This window comes from Arachis duranensis, chromosome 6, assembly GCF_000817695.3.
Source record: "Arachis duranensis cultivar V14167 chromosome 6, aradu.V14167.gnm2.J7QH, whole genome shotgun sequence".
Lineage (NCBI taxonomy): Eukaryota > Viridiplantae > Streptophyta > Magnoliopsida > Fabales > Fabaceae > Arachis > Arachis duranensis.
Window position 1 is genome coordinate 57025166 of NC_029777.3, and position 13151 is coordinate 57038316.

At 36.9% G+C, this 13151-nt stretch overlaps 1 non-coding gene across 1 annotated transcript; it reads left to right on the plus strand.

Annotated features, from left to right (window-relative positions):
- The first annotated feature begins 7593 nt into the window (after positions 1-7593).
- LOC127740183 (small nucleolar RNA R71) lies at positions 7594-7701 on the plus strand. The gene has a single exon (XR_008000864.1). It is a non-coding gene; the product is annotated as a small nucleolar RNA R71 (small nucleolar RNA).
- Positions 7702-13151: the final 5450 nt, after the last annotated feature.

The window sequence follows — 13151 nt, forward strand, 5'->3', positions numbered from 1 at the left end:
TTGTTCTTTATTTTTCTGTTTTTCGAATTTTAGTGCTTATGTTTATCTATGTTTGTGTCTTGTGATCATTAGTGTCTTAGTGTCTATGCCTTAAAGTTATGAATGTCCTATGAATCCATCACCTCTCTTAAATAAAAAAAATGTTCTTAATAAAAAGAGTAGAATTGCATGAATTTTGAATTTTATAATAGTTTAATTATTTTGATGTGGTGGTAATACTTTTGTTTTCTGAATGTATGCTTTAACAGTGCATATGTCTTTTGAATTTGTTGTTCATGAATGTTAAAATTGTTGGCTCTTGAAAGAATGATGAAAAAGGAGACATGTTACTGAGGATCTGAAAAATCATAAAAATGATTCTTGAAGCAATAAAAAGCAGTGAATACAAAAAAAAATTTCAAAAAAAAAGAAGAGAAAGAAAAAGAAAGAGAAAAAGAAAGAGAAAAAGAAAGAAAAAGAAAGAAATAAAGTTGTGATCCAATGAATTTGTGGTTCATGAATGTTGGCTCTTGAAAGAATGATGAAAAAGGAGACATGTTACTGAAAAAGGAGACATGTTATTGAGTCACAATCTGAAAAGGTTCACCCAGTTATGTGTCTGTGGCATGTATGTATCCGGTGGTAATACTGGAAGACAGAGTGCTTTGGGCCACGGCCAAGACTCAATAAGTAGCTGTGTTCAAGAATCATCATACTTAACTGGGAGAATCAATGACACTATCTGGATTCTGAGTTCCTAAAGGAGCCAATCATTCTGAATTTCAAAGGATAGAGTGAGATGCCAAAACTGTTCAGAGGCAAAAAGCTAAAAGCCCCGCTCATCTAATTAATACTGATCTTCGTAGATGTTTTTGGAATTCATTGTATATTCTCTTCTTTTTATCTTATTTGATTTTCAGTTGCTTGAGGACAAGCAACAATTTAAGTTTGGTGTTGTGATGAGCGGATAATTTGTACGCTTTTTGGCATTGTTTTCAGTATGTTTTTAGTATGTTTGAGTTAGTTTTTAGTATATTTTTATTAGTTTTTAGTTAAAATTCACTTTTCTGGACTTTAATATGAGCTTGTGTGTTTTTCTGTGATTTCAGGTATTTTCTGGCTGAAATTGAGGGACCTGAGCAAAAATCTGATTCAGAGACTAAAAAGGACTGCAGATGCTGTTGGATTCTGACCTCCCTGCACTCGAAGTGGATTTTCTGCAGCCACAGAAGCCCAATTGGCGCGCTCTCAACGGCGTTGGAAAGTAGACATCCTGGGCTTTCCAGCAATATATGATAGTTCATACTTTGCCCAAGATTTGATGGCCCAAACCGGCGTTCAAAGTCACCCTCAGAATTCCCAGCGTTAAACGCCGGAACTGGCACAAGGATGGGAGTTAAACGCCCAAACTGGCACCAAAGCTGGCGTTTAACTCCAAGAAGAGTCTCTACACGAAAATGCTTCAATGCTCAGCCCAAGCACACATCAAGTGGGCCCGGAAGTGGATTTTTATATAATTTTCTCATCTCTGTAAACCTTAGGCTACTAGTTCTCTATAAGTAGGACCTTTTACTATTGTATTTTCATCTTGGTTCTTCTGGTTCCCTCTCTGGCACCGAAGCCAATGATCACCTTTGTTCTTATGTATTTTCAACGGTGGAGTTTTTACACACCATAGATTAAGGTGTGGAGCTCTGCTTGAATTGCATTGAAACTTGAGGTACAGAGCTCCACACCCTTAATCTATGGTGTGTAGAAAATCTACCGTTGAAAATACATAAGTGATAGGTCCAGGCATGGCCGAATGGCCAGCCCCAAGACGTGATCAATAATCTCCTAAGATGAATAAAATAAAACTGAGACCAAAGATGTGGTCAAAAGACGACTAATACACTAGTAAAAAGTCTTATTTATACTAAACTAGCTACTAGGGTTTATAGGAGTAAGTAATTGATGCATGAATCTACTTCCGGGGCCCACTTGGTGTGTGCTTGGGCTGAGCTTGATCTATCCACGAGCTGAGGCTTCTTTTGGAGTTGAACGCCAAGTTGTAACGTGTTTTGGGCGTTCAACTCCGGTTCGTGACGTGTTTCTGGCGTTTGATTCCAGACAGCAACATGGAACTGGCGTCGAGCGCCAGTTTACATCATCAAATCACGAATAAAGTATAGACTATTATATATTGCTGGAAAGCGCTGGATGTCGACTTTCCAACGCCGTTGAGAACACGCCATTTGGAGTTCTGTAGCTCTAGAAAATCCGTTTCGAGTGTAGGGAGGTCAGATTCCAACAGCTTCAGCAGTCCTTTGTCAGCCTTCTTATCAGAGTTTTGCTCAGGTCCCTCAATTTCAACCAGAAAAATACTTGAAATCACAAAAAAACACACAAACTCATAGTAAAGTCCAAAAATGTGAATTTAGCATAAAATCTAATGAAAACATCCCTAAAAGTAATTAGATCATACTAAAAACTACCTAAAAACAATGCCAAAAAGCGTATAAATTATCCGCTCATCATATTACCACCGGAGACATAAATGCCACAGACACATAACTGGGTGAACCTTTTTAGATTGTGACTCAGCTTTGCTTAAGTCCTCAGTTAGAGGTGTCCAGAGTTCTTAAGCACACTCTTTTTGCTTTGGATCACGATTTTAACCATTCAGTCTCAAGTTTTCACTTGAACCTTCATGACACAAGCACATGGTTAGGGACAACTTGATTTAGCCGCTTAGGCCTGGATATTGTTTCCTTGGCCCTGCTATCCATTAATGCTCAAAGCCTTGGATCCTTTTTTCCCTTGCCTTTTGGTTTTAAGGGCTATTTGCTTTTTCTGCTTGCTTTTTCTCTCTTTTTTTTCTTTCTTTTCTCTTTTTTTTCGCCATTTTTTTCTTCTCTTTTTTCTTCTCTATTTTTTTTTTGTTTTTTTCACTGCTTTTTCTTGCTTCAAGAACTAATTTCATGATTTTTCAGATTATCAACAACATTTCTCTTTATTCATCATTCTTTCAAGAGCCAACAACTTTAACATTCATAAACAACAAGATAAAAAACATGCACTGTTCAAGCATTCATTCAGAGAACAAAAAGTAATCCCACCACATCAAAATAATTAAACTGGTTTCAAGATAAAATTTGAAATCCAAGTACATCTTGTTCTTTTGTAATTAAGCACATTTTTGCATTTAAGAAAGGTAAAGGATTCATTTGTTCATAGCTTTAAGGCACAGACACTAGACACTAATGATCATGTAGTGAAGACACAAACATAGATAGATCATACAGCATAAAGCTGAAAACAGAAAATAAATAGATAAGGATATTAAGGAATGAGTCCACCTTAGTGAGGGTGGCGTGTTCCTCCTCTTGAAGAACCAATGGTGCTCTTGAGCTCCTCTATGTATCTTCCTTGCCTTTGTTGCTCCTCCCTCATAGCTCTTTGATCTTCTTGAATCTCATGGATAATGATGGAGTGCTCTTGGTGTTCTACCCTTAATTGGTCCATATTGTAACTCAAGCTTTCCAAAGAAGTGTTGAGTTGCTCTCAATAATTGTGTGGAGGAAATTGCATCCCTTGAGGTATCTCAGGGATTTCATGATGAGGGACTTCCTCATTCTCTTGTTGAGTGCCATGGATGAGCTCTCTAGTTTGCTCCATCCTCTTCAATAAGGATGTCTCCCTCTATGACAATTCCAGCTGAATTGCATAGGGATCACCTTCTTTTTGGCCACAACTTCATAGAAGTGGTCTTGACGGACCTTTGAGATGAATCTCTTCATCTCCCATGACTCAGAGGTGGAGGTAGTTGCCTTCCCTTTCCTCTTTCTAGAGGCTTCTCTGGCCTTAGGTACCATAAATGGTTATGGAAAAATAAAAAGCAATGCTTTTACCACACCAAACCTAAAATATTTGCTCGTCCTCGAGCAAAAGAAGAAAGAAAGATGTAGAAGAAGAAAAAAATAGAGGAGATGGAGGGTGTATAGGTTCGGCCAAGGGTAGAAGAGGGTGGTAGTGATGTGTGAAAATGAAGGAGTGAAGGGGGTTATTTATAAGGAAAAGGGGGCGGTAGTGATTGGCGAAGGGTATTTGGGGATGAGTGTTGTGGAAAGGTGTGAAGAGGAGAGAGAGTAAGTTGCGGTTGGTGGGGATCCTGTGGGGTCCACAGATCCTGAGGGGTTAAGGAATTTGCTTCCCTGCACTAATTGGGCGTTCAAAGCTCCTTAGAGTGTAATCCTGGCGTTTAAACGCCAGTCTGCTTCCCTGTTCTGGCATTTATACGCCAGCTTTCCTTTCTATTTTGGCGTTTAAACGCTAGTATGCTGCCCTATTCTGTCTTCAATGCTGTTTTTGATTTTTTTCTTTATTTTTGTAATTGTCTTTGTGACTTCACATGATCATCAACTTAAAAGAAAAAAAATAATATAGATAAAAATAAAATTGGGTTACCTCCCAATAAGTGCTTCTTTAATGTCAATAGCTTGACAGTGAGCTCTCATGGAGCCTTACAGATGATCAGAGCATGGTTGAGATTTCTCAACACCAAACTTAGCGTTTGGCTGTGGCCTCCGAACACCAAACTTAGAGTTTGAATGTGGGGGCTCTGTTTGACTCTATATTGGGAGAAGCTCTTCATGCTTACTCTCTATGGTTACAGATGAAGAACCTTAGGTCTTTACTACAAGGCATTCTTGATTCACGTGAAGGATCAACTCTCCTCTGTCAATATTAATCACAGCTCTTTCTATGGCTAGGAAGGGTCTTCCAAGGATGATGGATTCATCCTCATCCCTCCTAGTGTCTAGGATTATGAAATCAGCAGGGAAGTAAAGGCCTTCAACCTTCACTAGTACGTCCTCTACCTGTCCATAAGCTTTTTTCATGGATTTGTCTGCAATCTCTAATGAGAATGTGGCAGCCTGTACCTTAAAGATTCCCAGTTTCTCCATTACAGAGAGTGGCATTAAATTTATGCCTGACCCCAGGTCACACAGAGCGTTCTCAAAGGTCATGGTGCCTAAGGTACAGGGAATTAGGAATTTACCAGGATCCTGTTTCTTTTGAGGTAAATTTTGTTGAACCAATGTATTTAGTTCATTAGTGAGCAAGGGAGGCTCTTCTTCCCAAGTCTAATTACCAAACAACTTGGCATTTAGCTTCATAATTACTCCTAAATATTGGGAAACTTACCCTTCAACAATATCTTCATCCTCTTTAGAAGATGAATAGTCATCAGAGCTCATGAATGGTAAAAGAAGATCCAAGGGAATCTATATGGTCTCCTTATGAGCCTCAGATTCATTTGGTTCCTCATTAGGGTATTCCTTACTGACCATTGGACGTCCCTTGAGGTCTTCCTCATTGGGATTCATGTTCTCCTCCACCTCTAAGGGTTCGGCCATGTTGATTATATCAATGGCCTTGCACTCTCCTTTGGGATTCTCTTTTGTATTTCTTGGGAGAGTGCTAGGAGGAGTTTCAGTAACCATTTTACTCAGCTGGCCCACTTGTGCGTCTAAGTTTCTAATGGAGGATCTTGTTTCAGTCATGAAACTAAGAGTGCCCTTAGATAGATCAGAGAGTATGTTTGCCAAGCTAGAAGGATTCTGCTCAGAATGCTCTGTCTGTTGCTGAGATGATGATGGGAAAGGTTTGCTATTGCTAAAACTGTTTTTTCCACCATTGTTATTATTGAAGCCTTGCTTCTGTTGATCCTTCCATGAAAAATTTGGATGATTTTTCCATGAAGGATTATAGGTGTTGCCAAAGGCTTCACTCATGTAATTCACATCTGCCATTGCAGGGTTCTCAGATCATAAGCTTCTTCTTCAGAAGATGCTTCTTTAGTACTGTTCGATGCATTTTGCAATCCATTCAGACTCTGAGTGATCATATTGACTTGTTGGGTCAATATTTTGTTCTGAGCCAGTATGGCATTCAGAGCATCAATTTCAAGAACTCCATTCCACTGAGCCGTCCCATTATTCACAGGATTCCTCTCAGAGGTATACATGAACTGGTTATTTGCAACCATTTCAATGAGTACCTGAGCTTCTGCAGGCGTCTTCTTTAGGTGAATGGATCCACCTACAGAATGGTCCAATGGCATCTCAGAAAATTCAGACAGACCATCTAGAATATATCTAATGTGGTCCATTCTGAAAGCATGTCAGAAGGACACTTTTTGGTCAGCTGCTTGTATATATCTTTTCCAAGCTTCATAGAGGGATTCACCTTCTTTCTGTCTGAAGATTTGAACATCCACTCTAAGCTTGCTCAGCTTTTGAGGAGGAAAGAAATTGGCTAAGAAAGCCGTGACTAGCTTATCCCAAGAGTCCAGGCTATCTCTGGGTTGTGAGTCCAACCATGTTATAGCTTTGTCTCTTACAGCAAAAGGGAAAAGCATAAGCTTGTAGACTTCAGGATCAACTCCATTGGTCTTAACAATATCACAGATATGCAAGAACTCAGTTAAAAACTGATAAGGATCTTCTGATGGAAGTCCATAAAACTTGCAATTCTGTTGCAGCAGAAAAACCAATTGAGGCTTTAGCTCAAAATTGTTTGCTCCAATGGCAGGGATTGAGATGCTTCTTCCATAGAAGTTAGAAGTTGGTGTAGTAAAATCACCACGCATCTTCCTTACGTTGTTGTTTGGTTCAGCCATAATTGTTTTTTTTTGCTGCTTCCTTTTTGAAATTTTCAGTGAGGTCCTCTTCAGAGTTTTGTGCTTTAGCTGCTCTTAGCTTCCTCTTCATAGTCCTTTCAAGTTCAGGATCAGCTTCAACAAGTATGCCTTTATCTTTGTTCCTGCTCATATGAAAGAGAAGAAAACAAAGAAAATATGGAATCCTCTATGTCACAGTATAGAGATTCCCTGAGGTGTTAGAGGAAAATAAGAATAGAAGAAGGAGGTAGGTAAGGAAGAATTCGAACACACAAAGAGAGATGGAGTTCGAATTGACAATGGAGGAGGAACGTTAGTGCTTAAATAGAAAAAGATAAGAGAAGGGGAAGAATTTTCAAAAATAAAAAGAATAAAATTTAAAATAAATTTTTGAAAAATTGGTTGTGGTTTTGAAAAAGATAAGAAATAGTAAAACAAACAAAAAGTCTATTAGTTAGTTGAAAAAGATTTGAAAATCAATTTTTAAAAAATAAGAAGTTAGAAAAGATTTTGAAATTGATTTTGAAAAAGATATGATTTGAAAAAGATATGTTTGAAAAGATGTGATTGAAATTTATTTTGAAAAATATTTGAAAAGAAAATTAAAAAGATTTGATTTTTTTTTTAAAAAAGAGATATGTTTGAAAATATATGATTTTGAAAAAGGTATGATTGAAAATATTTGATTTGAAAAAGATTTGATTTTGAAAAAAATATGAAGATTTGAAAAAGATTTTATTTGAAATCAAAATTCCTCTCCTTGGCAATGTTTGGTAGTCAAGTGTCTCTATCATTATCACTAGCCACAATTATGATAGTTGCAAGGATCAATCCCACTAAACTTCTGCATGGCTTTTTAGATGTAGAGATCCACCAGCAGAATGGTCCAATGACATCTTGGACAATTCAGACAGACCATCATAGAATACACATATGATACTGCATTCTAGAAGCATGTCAAAAGGACACCTTTTGGTTAATTGCTTGTATCTTTCCCAAGCTTCATAGAGGGATTCACCTTCCTTCTGTTTGAAGGTTTGGACTTCCAATCTAAGCTTGCTCATTTTTTAAGGTGGAAAGAATTTGGTCAAGAAAGCATTGACCAACTTATCCCAAGAGTTCAGGCTATCTCTAGGTTGTGAGTCCAACCATATCCTAGCTTTGTCTCTTACAGCAAAGGGAAAAAGCATAAGTCTGTAGACCTCGGGATCAACCCCATTGGTCTTGACAGTATTACAGATCTGCAAGAATTCAGCTAAGAACTGATGAGGATCTTCCGATAGAAGTCCATGAAACATGCAATTCTGCTGCATTAGAGAAACTAATTGAGGCTTAAGCTCAAAGTTGTTTGCTCCAATGGTAGGAGTTGAGATGCTTCTTCCATAGAAGTTGGAAGTTGGTGTAGTATAGTCACCAAGCATCTTCCTCGCATCTCTAGCATTATTGTTGGGTTCGGCTGCCATGTCTACTTCTTTTTCGAAATTCTCTGTAAGGTCCTCTTCAGAGTGTTGGGCTTTAGCTTCTCTTAGCTTCTTCTTCAGAGTCCTTTCAGGTTCAGGATCAGCTTCAACAAGAATGTTTTTATCCCTGTTTTTGCTCATATGAAAAAAAAAGAACAAAAGGGAGTTGTGGAATCCTCTATGTTACAGTATAGAGATTCCTTGATGTGTCAGAAGAAAAGAAGAATAGAGGAATGAGGTAGAGAAAGAATAAGAAGAATTCAAACACAGAGGGAGAGAAAGGGTTCAAATTATAAGTAGAAGAGAAGTGTTAGCAAATAAATTGAAATAGATGAGACATAGAGTATTTGAAAATTTAAACTAAAATAATTAGTTAATTAAAAAGATTTTCAAAAAAGTGGTTAGTGATTTTCGAAAAATGAAAGTGAAAAAGTGGTTAGTGATTTTCGAAAATTGGGTGGTTTTGAAAAAGATAAGCAATAGTAATTAGTTGAAAAGGATTTGAAAATAATTTTGAAAAGATAAGAAATTAGAAAAAAATTTTGAAATCAAAATTTAAAAAGATATGATTGAAAATTATTTGATTGAAAAATATATGATTTTAAAAAGATATGATTGAAAAGATATGATTGAAAAAGATTTGATTTTTAAAATTGATGACTTGACTTACAAGAAACTAAAAGATGTGATTCTAAAATTCAAGGATTGAACCTTTCTTAACAAGAAAGTAACAAACTTGCAATTTTTTTAATCAAAACATTAATTGTTAGCAAGAATTTTTGAAAATGTGAAAAGATAAGATTTTCAAATTATGAATTAAAACATGAAAATTTGAAAGAATTTGAATTGGAAAAGAAATTACCTCCCTTGTGTCATCCTGGCGTTAAACACCCAGAATGATATCCATTCTGGCGTTTAACGCCCATGTGGCTGCCTCTCTGAGCGTTTAATGCCCAGAATGGTATCTTTACTGGCGTTAAACGCCCAGAATGATAGCCATTCTGGCGTTTAATGCCCAAATTGCCTCTTTCTTGACTTTTTAACGCTAGTGAGCTCTTTTTCTCTGTGATTTTTTTGCCTTATGTTCTGAACCTTCATTTCTCTATATTATTTACTTGAGAATATATTTTTTTATTTTTGAATTCTTAATGAAGAGATAGAAAAACAACAAAATAAAATAAAATATAAAAATGCAAGATCAAAATAATAATGCATGCAAGAACACTTTGAATGTCAAGATGAACACCAAGAACAATTTGAAGGTCATGATAAACATCAAGAACATATTTTTGAAAATTTTTAAGAACAGAAAGACATGCAAGACACCAAAATTATAAATTTTGAATGTTTAGACACTATGAATTCGAAAATTCATATGAAAAACAACATAAAACACAAAACAGGAAAATCATGAGATCAAACAAAGGAAATCATAAAGAACCACTCGAAGATCACAGAAGAACACAATGTATGAATTTATTTTTTTTTCAAAAACTTGAGAAAATTTGAAAACATGCAATTGACACCAATCTTAAAATTTGACAGTAGACTCAAACAAGAAACACAAATTTTTTTTCTAGTTTTTATGATTTTATTAATTTTTTTTGTATTTTTTTTGAAAATAAAAATAAAAAGCTTATACATAAAATAAAATTACCCAATCTAAGCAACAAGATGAACCATCAGTTGTCCAAACTTGAACAACCCCTGGCAACGGCGCCAAAAACTTGGCGCACGAAATTGTGATCACACTTTTCACAACTCCACACAACTAACCAGCAAGTGCACTGGGTCGTCCAAGTAATACCTTACATGAGTAAGGATCGATCCTACGGAGATTGACGGCTTGAAGCAAGCTATGGTCATCCTGAAAATCTCAGTCAGGCGAATTCAAATGGTTATGAGGATTTGATAATTAAAAGATAAATAAAACGGAAACTAACAGAGATACTTATGTAATTCATTGGTGGGAATTTCAGATAAGTGTTTAGAGATGCTTTGTTGCTTCTGAACCTCTACTTTCCTATTGTCTTCATCCAATCATGCGTCCTCCCTTCCATGACAAGCTGTATGATCCCCTCATTGAAAATGGTTTGGCTACGATTTCTGTACAGCTAATCAACTGTCGGATTTCTCGTCTCGGATGAAAAATAACAGGGAAAGCTACCGTAGGGCTAATAATCTGTCGGTTCTCACTTGTGTCAGAATAGGATCCCTTCATCCTTTTGCACATTGTCACTGCGCCCAACAGTCGTGAGTTTGAAACTCGTCACAGTCATCCCGTCCTAGATCCTACTCGAAATACCACAGACAAGGTTTAGACTTTTCGGATCTCAGGAATGCTGCCAATTGTTTCTAGCCTATACCACAAAGATAATGGGGAGTTGTCAGGCACGCGGATCTTGGTTAAGCGAGTAACGAAGATAATAGGTGATTGTCACGGGTCACCCTTTCATTCTTACTTAACTGAATTAAGTATGAGAGTATATATTGGAGAAGAAGTAGGCGTGAATTGAAAGAATAATAATAGTACTTGCATTAATTCATGAAGAACAACAGAGCTCCTCACCTTAATCTATGAGGTGTAGAAACTCCACCGTAGAAAATACATAAGAGAATAAGGTCTGGGCATTGCCGAATGGCCAGCCTCCCCTAAACGTACAAAATGATCTAAAGTGATCAAAAGCTATTCCAAAAGTCTCAAATATAATAGTCAAAAGTGCTATTTATACTAAACTAGTAACCTAGGTTTACAGAAAATGTGTAGACAGTGCGGAAATCCACTTCCATGGACCACTTGGTGTGTGCTTGGGCTGAGCTTTGAAGCTTTCACGTGCATAGGCCATCATTGGAGTTAAACGCCTGCTTGGATACCAGTTTGGGCGTTTAACTCCAGTTCTGGTGCCAATTATGGCGTGTTACGCCAGAAAAGGGTCTCTGGCGGGCGTTTGGACCCCAGTTTGGGCCATCAAATCTCGGGCAAAGTATGGACTATTATACATTGCTGGAAAGCCCAAGATGTCTACTTTAAAGAGCAATTAAGAGCGCGCCAATTGGGCTTTTGTAGCTCCTGAAGATCCATTTCGAGTGCAGGAGGGTCAGAATCAAACAACATCTACAGTCCTTTCTCAGCCTTTGAATCAGATTTTTGCTCAGGTCCCTCAATTTCAGCCAGAAAATACCTGAAATCACAAAAAAACACACAAGCTCATAGTAAAGTCTAGAAATATGATTGTTGCATAAAAAATAATAAAAATATACTAAAGAGTAACTAAAACATACTAGAAACTACCTAAAAATAATGCCAAAAAGCGTATAAATTATCCGCTCATCAGAGGTCTTTTGAGAGTTTTAATGGGGTTAGGGTCAAGGTAGGATTGTATTTGGTCAAGTGAACTAAAATCTAAATCCTTGATTAACCTAAACATCCCCCTTAACTTAAGACAATCCATGTAATCAGAATATAAATCTAACTGATGAGCGGATATTTTATACGCTTTTTGGGGGTAATTTCATGTAGATTTTAGCATGTTTTAAATTAGTTTTAGTAGAATATTATTAGTTTTTAGGCAAAAATCATATTTCTGGACTTTACTATGAGTTTGTGTGTTTTTCTGTGATTTCAGGTATTTTCTGGCTGAAATTGAGGCAGCTGAGTAAAAATCTGAGTTAGGCTGAAAAAGGACTGCTGATGCCGTTGGATCCTGACCTCCCTGCACCCGGAATAAATTTTTTGGAGCTACAGCAGTCCAATTGAAGCGCTCTCAAGTGGGTTGGAAAGTAGACATCCAGGGCTTTCCAGCAATATATAATAGTCCAGACTTTGCGCGAAGATAGACAACGTAAACTGGCGTTCAACGCCAGTTTCATGCTGCTGTCTGGCGTCCAGCGCCAGAAACAGGTTACAAGTTGGAGTTCAGCGCCCAAAACACGTTACAACCTGGCGTTCAATTCCAGAAACAGCCCAAGCACGTGAGAAGCTTTAGTCTCAGCCCCAGCACACACCAAGTGGGCCCCAGAAGTGGATTTCTGCATCAATTATCTTATTTACTCATTTTTTGTAAACCTAGGTCACTAGTTTACTATTTAAACAACTTTTAGAGACTTATCTTGTACCTCATGACATTTTAGATCTGAAATTTGTACCTTTTGGCAGCATGAGTCTCTAAACTCCATTGTTGGGGGTGAGGAGCTCTGCAGCGTCTCGATGAATTAATGCAATTACTTTTGTTTTCCATTCAAACATGCTTGTTCCTATCTAAGATGTTCATTCGTGCTTAAACATGAAGAAGGTGATGATCCGTGACACTCATCACCTTCCTCAAATCCATGAAATGGTGACACCCTACATACAGCTTGCCATGGAAGGAGCCTTGCGTGTGGAAAAGGATTTCAAGGAAGAGTTGAAGTTCAGAGGACAAAGCATCTTCAAAACCCCAACATATTCTCCATTAATAAAGTAACAATTACTTATTCCAAACACTTTTACTTCTTACAATTAAATCCAAATAACCTTGTTGATATCCTGACTAAGATTAATAAAATAAACATATCTTGCTTCAAACCAATAATCTCCATGGGATCGACCCTTACTCACGTAAGGTATTACTTGGACGACCCAGTGCACTTGCTGGTTAGTTGTACGGATTGCAAATTCGTGCACCAAGTTTTTGGCACCGTTGCCGGGGATTATTCGAGTTTGAACAACTAAAGGTTTATTTTATTTCTTAGACTAGGAATAATTTATTTTTTTATTGTTATAGAGTCATTAAATTCTGATAGGATAATTTTTTTTCAAAAATTTCTTTTCAAAAACATTATTTTTCTTCATCAATTTTTAAGTTTTTTTTTCGTGAGTTTAGTGTCTTGTTCAAGGTTTGATGTCAATTGCATATTTTATATTTTCCTTTGATTTTTGACTTTGTGTTCTTTGTTCTTCTTTGATCTTTAAGTTGTTCTTGTTTATTTTTCTTATTTGATCTTAAATTTTTCTTGTTCTGTGTCTTTTCTTGTTTTTCTTGTGCTTTTTCAAAACATTAACTTTCAAA